Source organism: Watersipora subatra, chromosome 1 (assembly GCF_963576615.1).
Source record: "Watersipora subatra chromosome 1, tzWatSuba1.1, whole genome shotgun sequence".
NCBI classification, from domain to species: Eukaryota; Metazoa; Bryozoa; class Gymnolaemata; order Cheilostomatida; family Watersiporidae; genus Watersipora; species Watersipora subatra.
In genome coordinates this window covers 16,899,755-16,906,132 of record NC_088708.1, presented here as the reverse complement: position 1 = coordinate 16,906,132, position 6,378 = coordinate 16,899,755, and positions in this window count along the sequence as shown.

Genomic DNA, 6,378 nt, shown 5'->3' with positions numbered 1-6,378 from the left:
ATATAAAGTAGTGTAAACATGCAGCAGTTCGTGAATTGGTGACAATATTTCATTTGAGTTCTATTTCTGTGTCGGCCCTATTTTATCTAAGTGAACATTAACTCAACATTTTTTCAAGACTTGTTGCATTCAATAGATCGATTGAGTACTAATTGTGACAAAATAGCCAAGATAAAGATGTTTGTAGAAGATTGACATTTCATCATTGAGAAGCAAAAACTAATGATTTTGTTGAACAGAAATACTAATATACAATATGGATATGTAACTGTCTATGAGTAAAAATGTTGATAGGAGTAGTAATATGTACTTCGGTAAGCAGCAACATCTCGAGACCAATATATCACGCAGCACACAATAAAAAATTATTTGTCGATATGTATCAAATTTGCTGGCTGATGTTTGTCTTAGCGAAAGATTTGTAGCGGGTTGTAATAATTGTCTAAAATCTTAAATTTTAAATTCATTCAACCGTGAAAAATCATGTTTGCCCTGTTAACAATTTCTTCTTACAAAATGTCAGAGTGAATTTAATCTTTGCTATAAAAAGAGCCATGTCTGTCCGAAGCCATGCTTAAAGGTTAGGAAAAATATTGTTTCCCATGGGATTTGAACCCACAACTTTTGGTTGGTACATCTGCACCAATCGACCACTTCCTGATTGGTAGCAGAGCTGTATAGCTTCACGTGAAGCTATTCGACTCTGATTTGTTGGAATAATTGCACAAATACTTGGACTACCAGGGTATTTAATAGTACCCTGGACTACAAGGGTACTAGTAATTAATAGTATTTGCATCACAATACTGACCTGGGATTGTACCAGTTCGGGATTACTTTTCACGTAAGGTTTGTACAATACATAATTGTTGCTGCAATATTTATACTGAGGTAGTATTACCTAGCGTTGTCCTCAGAAGATGTTGCAACAACTAACAAACCATTATGTATCATTGAACAAGCAACTATTCAACCTGTTAACAGCTAGTCATTCTTATTAAAAACAGCTGAAAGCTGAACACCTCAGCAAGAGCAAAGCTCTGGTTTGCTTGAAAGACAGAATTTGTAACAAGAGTTTTTGTATGTTCATCATTGTATCTTACTAATGCAAGATCTGGATGAGTAGATGGTGGCTGCATTCCTTTTGGTATACCTCATCAAGGATGATTATGCTGTTAGTTGCTCAATAATGAGGCATACTGTCACTGAGGTTTTACTATATAAAATAGGTGTGCAAAATAAAATGTGAGTTCTCCCTATACAGTCACACTTCAATATACAAAGTTAATTCATTCTAATTTTTGGATAGTCTGTTGAAACTGTATGTTGGAGCAATGATATACAGCCCCCACATGGGGCTGCATATCATTGGTTGGAGCAAACATACAAGAATACATTGAGTTTTATTTAATTCATTCCACAGCTTAAAACCTTAATCTATATATATATTTCTCAAAGTCCGTCTGTTGGAATTCCGGCTATAGCTATTATTAGAACAGCTGAGCTGTACAACAATACAGACTCAGTCATGGCTTACAGTCATTGGAAGCCTAACCTTATTAACTAGCTTAGTGGAGTTTTCCATTGGCAATATGCCAGACTACTAGCTTGAGAGGTACAGTTGTTTGACAAAGTTTTAAAACCTTTACAGTTGTTTTTATTTTTCTCTTAATTTATTTCAACTACACACTTCTCTCATGATATGTACTTTGAAAGTTGTAATGGCAAATGTTGTTATATGTTAAATACAAATCAATTTTCTGTCCAAAGACTCTTCTATTACACGGGCAACGCCTGGTGGCACAGCTAGTAATTAATATTTCAGACAATTATATCCACCATTAAAGCAAATGCATTATATAAGACTATATAAAAACTCCAGTGATGTGTGAAATAAACTGGACCTTGTTGGAAAACTGAAATTCTCATTTACAACATTGTTACACATTCAAATGTGCAATATTTTATCAAATTAGGCCAATATGAAAACATTCCAATTTTTGCCAATAGTTGTGCAGTAAACTATTAAACCCATTTTGATTATTGGAATTAACTTTTTTTTTTGGACGTGTAAAAAAACGAAATCACGCTACTATTTGACAGCAAACAGCTGTGTGGAATCATCAGCCTGCGGGATCAATACAATTTTTATTGCTTCTCATTTGTTGAGTAATGTTTGAAGACTCAAGTTATACAAATGACATCTTATAGTCACGTTTCCAACAGCTAACAGATATTTACGTAATGTAGTTAGTATAGTGAAAATAGAAATGTGTTCATCGCCCTTCTGAAAATCCCCCACATGCTATAAACAATTCTGTGAACAGCAAAGTTACTGTACAGAACTTCACTTAGAACATAATGGTTGATTGTGAAAATACAAGTAAGAGAGTTTTCGTGTGTCTCATTTCAATCGGATACAAATCACGCAGAGTGCAGTCACAACGTGAGTATCTCTAGAATGTTGGAGTTTTGTTTATTGCTTATTTATTTTCAAGAAATATTGTTGGTTACATCTGACTGGGACCAGTAGGCTTTGCTACAAATGCTGTGGCCATCTACAACAACTTGACTCGTGAAACTACAGATGCGAATGTGTTTGAAGTGTTTGACGATTGTAAAGGCCACTCAAGTCCAGATGGAGCCTACCGCTATCACTAGTTTCCAGGTGAGATGAAACACTGCACAAAAGATAGGTATACACATACATGTAGATTGTAACCATGACACCTTGCTGGAGCAGATGATATTACAGTTTGGCCAATACTCTCTTCGTGTTCACATGTTTAATTTCTAGTTTGTGTTGAAGAGGTCACTGTTCACTGGCGTAGTATAGGATGGAAACCCGATGGAACTTTTTTATTGCTATTTGATGAAACACGTTTACAGTTCATCGAAGCCAAACTATAGCTGGGTAAAACAAAGCTAGTTTTTGTGGATTATTATATGAAACCAAAACGTTAATTTTATTATTTTCACTTCTACTCAAGTTTTTCAAAGACAGTTTATTCTTTCGATGTATCGCATACTAGGATACTTGAACAGTTAAAAACTACTGAAATAATACATGTCTGGTATGTGTCATACATGTCTATTTGTGTGAACGTAGGAGCGAAACACTCATCTCATGTAAAGACCATTTGAGGAGGGGAACTATGGAAGAGACACATGAATCAGTTCTATTGGCTCACTAGTGTAATCGAGGTTGTTGACCTTCAATGTTGAACTTCTGGTGGTACGATACTCTAGTTCAGCATGTAGGACAGCTAACAAAATACGTACACTAAAAATGGTGCAAATACTGTTACCGCATCACAGGGTGCATAAACAGATACACAATATTGACACAGAAAAGATCTGCACAAAAGGATGCATGCCCGAAAAGTACATGTAATTAGAAGCTACATTAGGTATAGTGTTAAGAATGGAGACAAGTATGAAGTTTACTATTGTTAAATTACAGGAAAGATAAGATTTACTATATTCTACGGAAAAACCGATACTTGTTTCAGGTCGTATCGCCCAGCTATGAATTATTTTCTTGTCTACTTCATGCGATGTATATATTTAAAGCACCAAAATCATGAAAAGTTTATATTACAAGTGTAGCTACTAGGTAATCACATTATGCTTTGGGTTGCTAGACCCAATCTGAGCATAGTTAATATTTTTTCTATACTAATCTAATATTTTTTCTATACAATCTGAGCATAGCAGTATTTTTTCTATACTAAAACAAAAAGAAAATACATAATTACATATATATAGATATATATAAGTTACCAGTATATTATATAGTATATTATGATTAGTTGAACTCTAAATTAAAAATTAACTTTATTTCCCCTATCTCAAAGTCTACAAATAGAGCAGGCATGTCCAACAGGACTCCCTGGGGCCGCACCCAGCCCTCAGCTTGTTTTTTTTGTGGCCCCCGAAAGGCCAGCATATTTAAAAATTATTTTACCAGTTTATTTTTGTCCTTAGGTTATAGTTAGCGAACACCACAGCTATGAGTAGTGCGCATAAAAATGCACCAACTAATATTATTGAAAATTTCGAATTTCCTATCTGCTTTTTGAAAATTCCTTTCTATTAGCTGATTGAACATCTCAAAGAGGAATCCCCAATCTGAGCTGGAGAATGTTCTGCAGCTTGCTGGATGCTAGCTCAATACATATTGCTCAGTTACAATTATGGCCACACACAGAAAGGTTGACCGCAAGGGAAGAGTATTTAATAGTAGTTGGAAATTGCAATACTTTATTAAATACCACGGAGAGAGCCAAGCAATCTGCGTCATATGCAATCAAGTAATTGCTGTGCTCAAAGAGTACAACATAAGGCGGCATTATACAACCCGTCATAGCGCATATGAGCAATACTCAGGTCATGACAGACAGGAAAAATTCGACTCACTATCATCCAATCTGCAGCAACAGCAGCAACGTTTTACAAAATATGCAGAGATTAGTGAAAAAGCCACAAAATGCAGTCTTGCTATTGCTCAACTAATTGGTCAATGAACAATTAGTTGAGCAATATGGGTAATTTGCTAAGGAGGTAAGCATTTTTTAAAATATATGTCAAATAAGAGTTGCATAAAACAACTACAGGTGTAGAGTTGTAGCCCTTAAAAGACAGAGGCAAGTTATAACTTTTTGCATAGACTGGTATACCTAGAAATAAAATAAAATTTTCAACAAAATATTGTGTGGTTTGCCATTGTTATTATATTTTAGTAACTATTAATTACATTGATTTTAACATTGCTTTATTATTTTTAGGCACTGGCAGTGTTTGTGGATGAATTCTGCCTCGATAAAAAGAGCAATTTAGAAAGTGTTGCTCTGTCAAGAAACAACGTTGCAAGAAGAGTGGAAAATCTGAGTAAGGACATTGAGCGTACAATGAAAGCCCAGATTAAGAAGTTTGTTTATTTCAGCATAGCATTAAATGAGAGCACAGATCTGTCTGACACTTCTCAGCTTGCAGTTATGATACGGGTGTTGATAATGAGTTCAACGTTACTGAGGATTTCCTAACAATGAGTAGTCTTCATGGCACAACAACTGGAAAAGATGTCTATGAGAGTCTATTAAAAAACTGGCTGAGTTCAGCCTACCACTGGAGAAGATGTCTGGCATTTGTACTGATGCAGCACCTTCAATGGCAAGAAAAAACACTGGACTAAGAGGTCTTTTGCTCAGCTCTCACTGCTGGGATGTTCCTCTTGTGGTGTACCATTGTGTCATACATCAAAGAAACTTAGCAGCACAAACTCTGAGGATGGATCATGCTATGGGTCTGGTTGTATCCACTGTTAACTTTATTCAATCACGAGCATTTAACCATCGACAATTTAAAATTATACTTTGGGAGATAGAACGTGAATATAAAGATGTGACATATTACTGTAAAGTCAGGTGACTCAGCAGCGGTAAAACGCTGTGAAGGTTTTACAGTGTGCTACCAGAGAATGATTCATTCATGAGAAACAAGGGTCGGTGTGCAATGAGTTCAAAGATCAATTCTGGATCACTGATTCGGCATTTCTAGCTGATATCACAGAGCATATTAGTAGTGAACCTTCAGCTACAGGGAAAGAAACAGGACATATCTTAACTCTGGAGATACATCACTGAATTCATGACAAAGCTTGAGATGTGGGAGCAGCAACTCGGAGAGGAGAATTATGCTCACTTCACAACTCTGTCAGAGTGTCAGCAGAATGGCCAATGTGTTGAGGTTAACTTTGAGCAATACACCACCATCGTGTCAGATCTATCAGCTCAATTTGCAAGAAGATTTTTTCAAGTTTGCAGAAACTGAAAATAAGATAAAGATATTTGCCGATCCATTTTCTGTCAACCCTAGCAGTGTAGCAGCCGAGTTACAGATGGAGCTCATTGAATTGCAGGCTAACAAACTTCTCAAACAAAAACATCTCAACCATGAATTCATAGAGTTTTATCATGATTTCTTTCCAGCCGGCACATATCCAGCTCTACATAAACATGCTCTTTGAATGGTCAGCCTCTTCGACTCTACCTACTTATGTGAGCAGTTCTTCAGTCGCATGAAGCATACCAAAAGCAAATATCGCACAGGACTAACCGATGAGCATCTAGCTCAGCAGCTCAGGATTTCATTTTCAGACATTAAACCTGACCTATACAGGATTGTACGAGAGAAGCAGTACCAAGTGGCTCACTGAGAGTAGTATGCTCAGTACCATTACTAGTGAAAACTTAGCACCGCAATATCTCTTCAACAAGAACACTGCACATATATTTCATATGATGCTTTTTGTAATTACATGTATATGTATTTAAAACCAATATTTCGACGCATTTGTGATTTTTTAATTACATGCAG